The sequence below is a fragment of the Magnolia sinica genome, chromosome 5, assembly GCF_029962835.1.
Source record: "Magnolia sinica isolate HGM2019 chromosome 5, MsV1, whole genome shotgun sequence".
Taxonomy (NCBI): domain Eukaryota; kingdom Viridiplantae; phylum Streptophyta; class Magnoliopsida; order Magnoliales; family Magnoliaceae; genus Magnolia; species Magnolia sinica.
In genome coordinates this window covers 114246226-114258558 of record NC_080577.1, presented here as the reverse complement: position 1 = coordinate 114258558, position 12333 = coordinate 114246226, and the positions used below count along the sequence as shown (strand labels likewise).

General features: G+C 40.2%; 1 long non-coding RNA gene across 1 annotated transcript; it reads left to right on the top strand.

Annotated features, from left to right (window-relative positions):
• Positions 1–4171: 4171 nt before the first annotated feature.
• LOC131246822 (uncharacterized) lies at positions 4172–5639 on the top strand. The gene is made up of 2 exons (XR_009171516.1): positions 4172–4456; positions 5189–5639. It is a non-coding gene; the product is annotated as an uncharacterized LOC131246822 (long non-coding RNA).
• Positions 5640–12333: the final 6694 nt, after the last annotated feature.

Below are 12333 nucleotides of genomic sequence, written 5' to 3'. Positions count from 1 at the left end.
ATTCAGACTCTGGCTAGGCTAGACTAGACACTCTCTCTCTCTCTCTCTCTCTCTCTCTCTCTCTCTCTCTCCCCCCTTGGTGGAGGGACGGCTAGATAACTAAGGCTTCTCTGGGACTTTTGGATGAGAATGGATTGTTGAAATGAGAGTCGATGATCAAATGAAAAGGAAGGGGGCTATTTGTAGCCCCTACCCCTAGTTTTTTGGTAATTTTAATTAAGTCTAGGGTTAAAAGAGATGTTGATAGTTGAGATTGGAGATTGCCACATGGCAAGATCTCCATGGTTGGATTGGATGGTAAAATAGTAAATTTAGGTAAAGAGATGAACATCGAAGTAAAAATGCCTTAATCGCACACTTAGAGTTTGTAAAATGGGTTTTTATATGCTTAGAGGGCGTTTGTCCAAAAGAGAAAGCATACCACGTAGGTGGCGGCGACCAGGGAGCCACCACCCCCTTGTGGGACCTCCTGTTTTGATGGGAGTCTTCCCTCAAGTGTGTGGAGGCCCTGCTTCCTAGTTTGACAACTTGTGCCCCACCTTTGGTTCCATTTGGGCTTTGGTTCGGGCCCGGTTATGATTGGGCATGACAAGGTGAGTTGACTAGGTTGGCTCACTGAGTCGACTCACTAAGTTAACTCGAGGTTTTGGGGTTTAAGGTTCTAAGAGTTTTAGGACTTTGATTGGGTTGAGTTTACTTTAGGGTTTAGGAATAGGATTTCTAGGGTTCTTTTAGGATTAGTATTTAGGATTTAGGGTTTAGGGTTTAGGATTTAGGTTGACACCCCACCGTGGGATAATACCAACTTGAGTTAGGCTATAATGTGATGCCATTTCATTGGCATGCCAAATGCTTGCTATTGAGCTTGTTAGAGCATAACTTGGCTGCAACCCTGAACCGATGATGTGAGTGAGTGATTATATCATCTGTTTTTCCAGCTTATTTTAGGCAATATTCAAGAAAATGGAGTAGATACAAATTTTAGGTAGACTATTCCACAAGAAACTATGGATATTGACCTTTAAAAACCTTTTGTGGGCCACAAAAGTTTTAGATCAAGTTGATATATATATATATATATATATATATATATATATATATATATATATATATATATATATATATATATATATATATTTTGCTCCTTTCATCAAGGTTTGTGTGACCTTATTAAGGTTGGATAGTTAATAAACATTACAGTGGATACTATGAAGTTTTTAATTGTGGCATTCAATGACTACTATTTCCCATGGTGTGGTCCACCCGAAATTTGTATTTGCTTCATTTTTGGGCCCATCTGGTAAAAGAAGATAGAAAAACAGATAGACATTGTGGATATACAATGAATACATCAAGGTGGGTCCTATGGTCAGTGTCTCACCCACATTGCTGGTTTCGGGGTTGCAGCCAAATCGCAAAGGTCCACCTACTTTCAAAAGTTTGTCATGTCTGCTAGGCCAATGAAATAGTGCCACATCACTGTCTAACAGAACTCGTTATTACCCCTACCTAACTGAATCCGCTCTCAAGATAGTTTAGATATCATACACACACCAAGGTGCGCCCCTCCTGGAGAAATCGGGCCTCCTCTTTCCTTACTAAGATTTCTACAATCTGAGTTCATTTCAAGCAAACAAGTTGTATTTGTACACTTCCACTACAAGTCTGGAAACATGATACTAATTACATCACATGAAGGAAGATGGTTTCCTACTCCATGTTCCTTTTAAACAATCTCTTTCCAAATATCATTAAAACCTTTTAATCTCACCATTATAAGAAGGAAGAGAGAGAGAGAGAGAGAGAGAGAGAGAGAGAGAGAGAGTCAAAAGTGAGAAAAGAAAAGATCAATTAAGAACAACAACCTTGCTTAAGATCCATAACACCAGAGAGAACTCGAATAGAAAAAGCGTGTGGAGCAATCCTCGATCGAGTGGGAATCCAAACAACGTTATTCCTCCATTGTTGTGCTGTAAATACGTCACTGTCAATCACAACATTTTAGACATAACTGGATGTGTAAGTAACGGTTGGATCGTCAATTATACGGAGTCATCTTTTTAATATTCAAACTCGTGCTGATACCACATGTGCAAGATTCAGGCCATTCATCAGGCGGGGCCCACAATCAACACTCCTTGACCCAAAAAAACAAGCCATTACACTTGTCAGTTGTGGTAACCCCACCAAATCCTTGTCATCGTCATGTTAGGTGGGCTACATCTGTGTGAGAAATGTCAACAAGTTCGCTCGATCTCGCGGTCTATATATCACAAGTGGGCGACTTGATAGGTGCACCGGTCTGATTTCTTTGGATAGGGTAGTTTCATGGTAGACCCACCAAATGAATGGCTTAGATCTCACATCCACATGCCAAGTAGATAGGTGTACAAAAAATCACCTTTAGGGCGTGTTTCGTCCTAGGAATTGAATGGCATTGAATTATATTACATGGGATTATTGATGGGGTTTTTTCCCCAGGCTCGAATGGTCGTGAACTTCGCTCGATCGGTCGAGGGCTGGTGTATGACCAGTCGTGGACTGGCTCGACTCATTTTCCAGCGAGTTGTGGTTTTGGATTTTCGAGGTGCTCGACCAGTCGTGGGATGTGCTCGACTGATCGTGGGTGCCGCTCGACTGGTCAAGGACTCGGCTCGACCAATCGAACTTATGCAAATTATTTGAGTCCGGAACTTGTGCGGATTGGCGAAATCCAAAGCCCTTTCGCAACAGATGCGAAAGGGAGTTTCTTAAACTATAAATATGGGTGCTTGGGACTTTTCTAGGCAATGCAAGAGGGTTTCCTAAAGCTTTGTAAGGGTTTGCTAAAGGGTATAAGGCTACCAAAGGTGAGAGAGAGAGAGAGAGAGAGAGAGAGAGAGAGAGAGAGAGAGAGAGAGCTTGTGAAAGGGAGGTTATGCTCGTAGAGGTGATCTACTGTGCACTCGACATCTCAGCGCTTTTACGTTCTTATAATCGGTGAGATCTCTCCATTTTTCTTATTCTCTTATTGTTTATCTGCTCTTGCATGAGTGAAGAGGGTTTGATCCAAGCAGTGTATACTTATGATCGGTTGTAATGTTCTACTTCATAGTGGATTGTTGATCTGAACAAGGTCCCGTGGTTTTTACTTCTTTAAGGGTTTTTCACGTAAAAATCTAATCAAGCCAACGACTTTAATATGAAACTGAGAGAGCCATGACCAACAAGACTATAAGAACTACACTAGAGCGGTGGTCTAAGCCAGCAAAGCTAATCTTCTGTTTTCTATCTCTATTTCCATACGAGAATTTTCTTTTTAGTTTTCATTTGCCAATAAAACTGTGTTTCTAGAGTTTCACCAGTGGTTCTTTTGTGCTTGTTGAACGCATAATCATAAACTTGGTCATCGTATCCTGAAAGTTATTTGCCTACAACCTGTCAGTAGTCTCAATTACTTTGAGAAGGGGACGCTTTAAGGACGGTGTGATCACACGTACTCCAACCTATCTTTAATATTATATTTTATATTTTTTGGTTTCCAATTTTATTCTATTTTCAATAATTATAAATATGTAATTTAAGATTATCAAATCTCAACATTATGTGTATGATTAAATAGTTAGTTAATTTGTTAGTATAACCACGGCAGTCAGAGCTTCCCTTCTGAGATGGTTGGTTGATCTTGGGAACTTTTCTGTTGACGACCATTGCACAGGTGTTGGGCAGAACTAACCCTAAATATGATCAACCTGATTTTGTTTGCCCTATGATCTAGGACCATGCATTTTTAATTTGGTTTATTATGATTATCTTGGAAGAGACAATAAGCCTACTCTCACTTCATTTTTTGTTCTTATCCATCTCTCAAGATTAATAATTTTCACGTTGGGGAACTTGACATAAACCAAAGATAGAAGTAGCCCCAATTCAACGAATAAAAGCCTTTATTTACCAGAGGTCAAGACCGTCCGATCAATCTGATTTCAGGGTTCATGGCCTATGCACAGTGGGTCCCACATTTTGGACGGTTTGATTCTAGTAATTTATGTGTCATGTGTATAATTTAAGTGCATGAGTATGAATTATCAAACTCTGCCAGAGTATCATGTAATTCCACACCTTCCCACTCGAGAAAAATGATTGGAGGGTGATGATTGAGTCCTTACTTCCACAATTACAAGAGGAGGAAGGGAGAAAACAAGTCCAAAAGTCCAAACCCTCCCCACAAGAACCCCTCTCTTTTCTCCTCTTCTCCACTCTCCAAAACAACACTATCCTTTACAATTCTCAACCCTTCGTATTGATAGAACACCCATCTACACCATTTCTTCTCCTTTTTATTAAAAAAAACCACCCCCACAAAATTTCAAATTCCACCCCTCAAAGCTAGAAAGAGATGTCTAGCTTTGGGGCCTTCTCTCACCTTCTTCTGCTGATATTTGCCTCTTTCATCAGTGGAGCAAGCTCTTTCAATGTGAGTCCTCCACCATCTTATCCTATCCTTTTGCTAATTTTCTGGATTTTTTTCTCTTTCCAAGAGGCTGCACCTCAGTCAGATGTGCAGCCACTCACCCACCCTACACTTGGCAGAAACGCACACCAATCCGGACCATCCAAATCACATGTCCAAGTGTGGAAAGAAAATCGTACTGATCAGACGATCCTAACCGTCGAATTGGTAACCAGCAAGTTGACGGTTGGAAAGATATTCCAGACATCTTGATTTAACGGCTGGGATCGTCCAACCAATCTTTTGGGTGTTCACAATTTGGGCCGTACCAGCTCCCTGTGCATGTTTGCCACGTGTACGGTGGCTGAGTTGTTCTGGCCGGGTTTGTTTTTGTATCTGAGGAAGGATATGCACTGTACTGTGCACACTGTAGTCTGGGTTCTCAGATCGTACAAGTGGGGCCCATGGATCCGTCATCAAGACCATCGGTTTGATGTTTCCCACCGTGGTCCATCTCCTAGTGAAAGATCCTAGCCACCCATTTTGGGTCTCTTTCAGTTGAGCGTGGACCATGGCTATAGTTATGCTCAGCCGTCTATTTTTAAGCCAACCATTGAAAAAGGATCGTCATGTCAATGGCGTTTTTGGATATGATCTATCCATGGTCGGGTCCACAAGACCAACGGTTTGGATCACCGAACCGTGGGCCCCACTTGTACCAATGCATAACATCTTTTATATAGTAGTGTTGCGCAGGGCGTTGTGAATGGGTCGGAGATGCAGCCATTGGTCGAGCCAGGGCTGGGATCAATGGTTCTGAATGAGACACGTAGGCGGCTCGGGAGCTTTCGGATATGTGCTCTTTGTACGTGCTGTGGCGGTCCAAAGCGGCTGTGCGTGCCTTCCCCTTGCTGTTATGCTATCAATTGCAATATTCCAAATAGGCCCTTTGGTTTCTGTTCTTTTACACCGAAGACCTGCAATTGCTTTGGTTGCCATCTCTAGTCCCTAAGAAATTTCTTTCTTTCTATTTTTTAAAATTGCAAGTAAGCCCCTCTTCTTCCTTTTTTTTTTTTTTGGCTATTTTTTGGGTGTTTTTTATTGTGTTGAAAGTGTGAGGTTGCAAATGTGAAAATCTATTTTATTGTGTTGATTTGCAATTTAGCATAGAAAGTTCATGAATTCACGATTATTTCAGTCTTTTTTATTTTTTATTTTCTCAAATGGTGTGTGGTTACAGGGTGTTTTGAGAAATTTCACAAAGTTTGGAGGGATTTATGTGAAATTATGTTTATGCTACCGCTATTGGTGGTGGCACTGAGACGCGGATTTCCTGCAAGTTTCTGTGCTGGGATGGTAGGTGGGGTCCACTGTGATATTTGTGAGAAATCCACACCGTTCATCCGTTTTGAAAGCTCATTTTAGGTGTACCGCTAAAAATGAGATGGATCCAAAAATCAAGTTAGCCGCACGAGAGGAAACAGTGGGGATTTTCATTGACCACCGTTTGAAACATTCGTATGGTCACGAAGTTTCGTATCAGGTTAAGTTTTCAGTGTTTTCACTTCATGCCGGTGGTAATGACCGTATATTTTAAATCATAATGACCAAGAAATCCGAACCATCCAATTAGTGGCTATCAAATGGATGATTAAAAGTAAAAATGTGGGCGGTCCGAATTTGAAAGAAAAAACAAGACAGTTAATATTTATATTCTCAGTGAAAATTTCCAGTTATGATTAACCCACACCTGGTTCAGCGAGATTTGGACGGTCTGGATTGCCATGTAGTGTGTACGTTTGAAAGATTTATCACCATTTTTTTAATGGTGCAAAACTAAGTCAGTAATCTACCGGCAATTAGATTACGTCGCGGAGGTCGCAGCGGGGAAGCGGGTTAGGTGCGGTCCCGGCCTCATCCAAGACGGTGCGGCCTTTAATGTGGGGCCCACCTTGATGCATTTATTCATATCCACGCTGTCAATTCGTCTTTTCCTACCAATTTGGAGTATTATCTTAAAAATGAAGTAGATCCAATTCTCAGGTGAACCACACTAAAAAAATAGCGGTGATTTACCATTATTGGACCACGATTTTTGGATAAAGCTGATATTTGTTTTATTTTCGTTCATCCACGTTTATTTGACCTTATCAAAAGGTTGGATGGAAAATAAATATTATGGAAACATTATGGTGGGACCTATGAAGTTTTTAATGTAGGAAGCTCAATCACAACTATTTCCAATGGTATGGTTCACTTGAGAATTAGAGCATCCTCATTTTCTGAGTCATGTGGTAAAATGATATGGAAAAACGGATGGACGGAATGGATATTGACTACATGTATCAATGTTGGCCCCACGGTAAGGGCAGCACCATCTTGGCTGAGGCTGGGCCGCACCTAATCCACTCCCCCTAGCGGGCTCGGATTACGTCCTGCCCCTGCCAGGACGGACTCGGCCCAGGTTAGGGGCTTTGTGGGGGTCCACGGTGATGTATGATTTTATCCATGCCTTCCATTAATTTTGAAAGATCATTTTATGAAATTTATTTGAAGAATAAAGCATATCCAATTCTCAAGTCGACCACACAGTGGGTATTGAACGTCCTCCATTAAAAACTTCTTTGGAGCCGCAGAAGTTTTGATCAAGCTGATATTTGTGTTTTCCCTTCATACTTGTTTATGTAACCTTATGAACAGTTTGGATGGAAAATAAACATCACGTGGCCCTTAAGAAGATTCAATGGTGGACGTCATTATCACCACTGATTCATTTTATGTGCTCCACATGAGCCTTTTATCCCCCTCATTTTTGGGCTCGTGCCCTAAAATTATCTTTCAAAACAGATGAACGGCGTGGATAAAACTCCTACATCACATTGGGCCCAGCAGAGCCCCTGCCTGTACCGAGTCCATCCATAGGGCCAGGATTCGCAATCCCCGTCCTCTGCTAGCTCCACACGTACGACTACAAACGCCAACATGGCACGTGTGTATGATTGGAGTCGTTTGTCAGGTCGTGATCCACTCTATTAAAAAAAAAAAGGGTGACGTACTGTATAGGTCATCTGACGAACAAGATAGTAGGCCATGCATGAAGAAAAAAAAAAAAAAGGACCGTAGGAAAAGCTTGGGAGCTTTCCTAGACCGTCCATTGTTTTTATTCATGCTTTTCAGTGTCTGATCAGGACACTGTCCCACTTGATACAGGTCTCGGATATTCTGCTCATGTGCCAGGTTGTCACTTGTGTCCGTGCATGGCATAGAAGTGCGTGTGAGGCTACAAGAAATGTACCCATACAATATCGTATGCGAACTTATCGTACGCGACATTTTCTATCCTGCCACGTGTAGGATGTTCATCAGCAAAAGGTGGGCCACACCATTATGATCACCTCGGTTGAAAGTTGGATCCGTCCACTCATTAGGTGGGCCACACCAGAATCAGGCCATTGGCTATCCTATGGATTTCCACGAGTGTAGCCCATCTGATGAGTGGACCAATCTGGGTTTTGTCCCATTCGTTCTCTATGCAGCGGTCCACATTTTGCACGGCATGGACGTTCTGTACAACTTACACGTTTGAAGAAAGGGTTGGACGCGGATTAGATATTATGCTGCCTGTCCCGAGCTCGGAACAGGCAGGGGATCTGAGGGTCCCACCGTAAGGTATGAGTTTATCAACACCGTCCATACAATTTTCCATATCATTTTAAGATTTAGTAAAAAAAAATGAGGTAGGTCCAGGCCTTAAGTGAACCACACGAAAGAAAGCAATGGTTAAGAAGACGTGTCCACCGTTGAAGTCATCCTAGGGCCTACCATGATGTTTATTTTCCATCCAACCTGTTCATAAGGTCACTTAGATCTATATGAAGGAAAAGAACAAATATCAAATTGATATGAAACTTCTACGGCTCCCAAGAAGTTTTTAATGGTTGTATTTTAATCCTCACTGTGTGGTCCATTTGATATTTAGATATGTCTTAATTTTGGTATTATATTCTAAAATGAAATGTAAAAATGTATGGACGGTGTCGATAAATTTATAAATCACGGTGGGCCCCTCAGAGCCTCAGCCTGTACAGGCCTCAGGGAGTAGTACCTAATCCGCGTCGGAAGAAACCATGGGTTGCATGTGATTGAGTCCTTTTGAGGAGGCAAATATCCTGTAGTTGTTGTCGTTGTCGGGAGCCCGTGCAACAAAAATCTCTGTGGGCCCACAGAAATTTTTTTGTGAAATTCAATCCGTCCATAATCTGCACCAGCACATGTTAGTAAGTGAGACCAAAATTCAGGCTGATCCAAAACTCAAATGTACCACACCACAGGAAACAGTGTAGATGGCGATGCCCACCATTGAAATCTTCCTGAACCCACCATGATATGTGTATGTCATCCAACCCGTTCATGACGTGAGTCCCACCAGGATAAAGAAAAAAAATCAAATATCAGCCCATTTAAAACTTTAGTGGGCCCGTTTTAGGTTTCAATCGTAGTTGTTCCATCTCCACTTTTCCCTATGGTGTGGCCCATTTGGATCTAATATTATCCTAGTTTTTTCCTCGTTCGTTAAAATGAACTGATGAAAACGATGGACGGAGTGGATTTAAGACACAAGTAACTTGGGCCTACAAAGCCTTCGGTTGGACTGATTCCCTGCAACACTTGTAGGAAATTTGGATCCTGCATGAGGCAAATGGTCCTCTCAAAGCTTCTTAAACAGAGGTATTTCTTTTATTTTACACACGTGCGGATCTTCGGGCGTTCATCAAGTAGGGGCCACCTCAAACATTCCGTCTCCCAAAATTCAGGCCATCAGGTGGGCCGCACATTATCAGATAAACAGGTGGTCAGAGAAAGATAAGCAATGGTCTGTAATCCAACATTCACACAGCATGATCACACGAGTGCTGCCCATGTGATTACTGGCCCAGATCCCCTACACGTGTGAACTCTCCTGGTCCGAGTCAGCCCTTATAAGACAATAAACTGAAATGTTGAGGTGGGTGGGAGTTGGATGAGGCATTAAAAGATCAACCGCTGGCAATAAGAACGTGGTGGGGTTTTGATTCTTATGGCTACATATCTCTCTCCGTTATTTATTTATTTATTTATTTTGTACCTCTTGTTTTGATTTCTAGTTTTGAGTAGAAAATTGCCTCATTGGCTGTGACAATGACCGTTGGTGGTGGGACCCATGATCACAACAAGCTTTATGTGTACCCTACGGTGGACCACTCCCACTGTGGTAGCACATTCAGTCCAGATGGTCTGAACGGTGGTCCAGCTTGGAAGGACATAGCCAAGAAATGAAGTGAGTAGTTTGGATTTTTATTACACCCAGATCCATAGCTCAAGTGGTAGCTAGACTGAGTGAAAGATACCTTGTTTCAACAATGAGGTCTTGGTATGGATCCCTAGAGGGGTGGCTAACACTGAAGTGTCAACCCACAGTGGTTGTACTAACAAGCTAACAAAAAAAAATAAAGAATTTTTATTTTATTTTATTTTTAAATTCGTACAATGGGCCCGTTTGGATGCACCTACAAAATCATTTATTTTTAATAAAGAACATGGTATAAACTTTATTGGCTGAGTTGAAAAGGATTGATCTATGTATTGTATATAGAGATCTAATGCCTGAATTGAAGGCATACCTGCTTGGGAAGCAATTATTTAAGAGAAGCAATGGAATGACAGAGAAAGCGCGTTTGGAGACCCAACTTTATTATTATGGTTGTAAGAAACTCTTCCCTTTGAATGGTAGGCATTATTTAGGATTTCAAGTCCATTTAAAATACCGTGCGTGTATCGTAATCCAAGTACAACACCCTTATACGAATTTGAGATTGATTACAATTCCAGTGGGCTACACTGTTATGCTTGATCACAATATCTAACCCTTGGGTAAATCTATACCGTTGATTAATTAGACCCATCTTATAGAACTCTTATATTCTCCAACTCATGTCATATCGATTAATGTCTAAGATTTATTTTTAAAAATTATTTTGTAAAACATGTTTTATGATTTTTCTTTAAATTTTTTTAAAACATCTGAATGGTTGACTAAAGTATTTATTGGATAATATAGTAGCACTTACTAGTATTGGATTATGATAGTCATCACAACATTTAATTTTTATAAAATAAAACGAAACATGATCATGAATATTATTAGTTTTAACAACATATATCAAAGATATAAAAGTGTGGTATGAGAATTGCATATGTAATGTGATCATATGTACTTATCCTTGAGAAGTCTTGTAAATTTATAAGATAATGATCCAAATTAAAAGAAGAGTAATTATCTATAAAGTTGATAAAATATCTTTGTCCACTCTAAGATACGGAATGAAATAGATTACACATATTCACATCTATCACCTCTAAAAGTTTTACACTCATAATTATACATTTATTCATGATTATGGTTTCTTTAGCTTTTATATAATTTGTGAAAACTTTTTTTTTTTTTTAAGTCTAAAGAGTAAAGAATTCATTCTCATACTGTCGTTTCCAATCTCTCCTGAGAGGTATATATGATCTGATCGCCTATACTATAGCATGAAAGAATTTTCATAATCCAATCTTCTTTTAGTTCCTATCTTATTTCCATGCAGAGCATTCATATTATAAATATGTGAGGCATTCAAGTTCACTTAGTATAAGTTATTAATCATGGTGCTAGTGTCAATTACATTCAAATCGTAGCAGATGTTAAACTTTTCATTCTTGAATTTAAACATATAACTAGATTTGTCTAAATTAATTAGAAATGAAAACTACATTGCGCCCTTATAGAAGGTAAACAAATGAATCTATTAGATCCAATATATGACATTACTCTAATCTAAGCTTGCAAACTCTAACTACCTATACATCTACTTTAATGTCGTTACACATATATACTAATTGCTCTATATCAGCTGGTGGCTGACTTTACAATATATTTTGCATGTAATTACAAATGTAAATAGTTGTATCATAATCTATCTATCATGAATCTACTTAACTTCTTTGAAAAATGTTGGAAAACCAAGCAAATTTAGGCATAAAACCCCTAACACGTCCCCAATTAGGCTCTTAGACTCAATCCCGAGATTGCCAACTCTCGGCTCCTCAACATGGACATTTAGGTAGCTAGCCTCAGGGCTAATCTTTTAGACCTATCTCGATAAAAGTGCACCCACATATTGAAGGAACCTTTGAAATTCTACCAAACAAAAATATTTGAGCTAAAAGGATCTTCCCGAAGGAGATAAATGGGTTAGATCTCCTAATCCACAGCCGCTAATAGCAAGGAAACCACTAAAAGCCCAAAGAAAACAAGAAAAAATGTGGATATTCAGAAACCAAAAGAAGTATACTATCGGCCAACCCCTAGTTGACGCCCACTTGGCGCCGCGCTTCCCACAACCCGGAGATCTTGATGCTCTTTGACAAATCCTGTATGAGAAAAATTATCAAGTGTCCGTCAATCATCCATTAGCCACCGGTTTTGTAGCCTATAAATCCAACACCCCACCCTTTGGTCAGAAGAGGCAGAGGTAGAGATGGAAAGAAACGCCCACAGATCATTTGAGAAGCTAAGAGAAATCCCTTGAAATGTAGCAAGCCCCTATCCCCCAAAAGAGAAAACTCTACCACCTAGGATATCCCGGATCAACCGCACCCTTGCTTAGGTTCTACCTCATCTAAACCAGCTACAGTATGACAAGCTAGCCAATTCAATAGTAAAGTTAGGATTATGGACATTTGACTATCCCTTTTTTACTTAAAAAGGGTGTTCAAATTTCCTTTTCTCTTTCTCATATCACAATCAATCTCAAAACGTGGTACATTTTGCACATTCTATTATAAATAATTATGTTGCTTGTTTTCTTTTTCTTTTG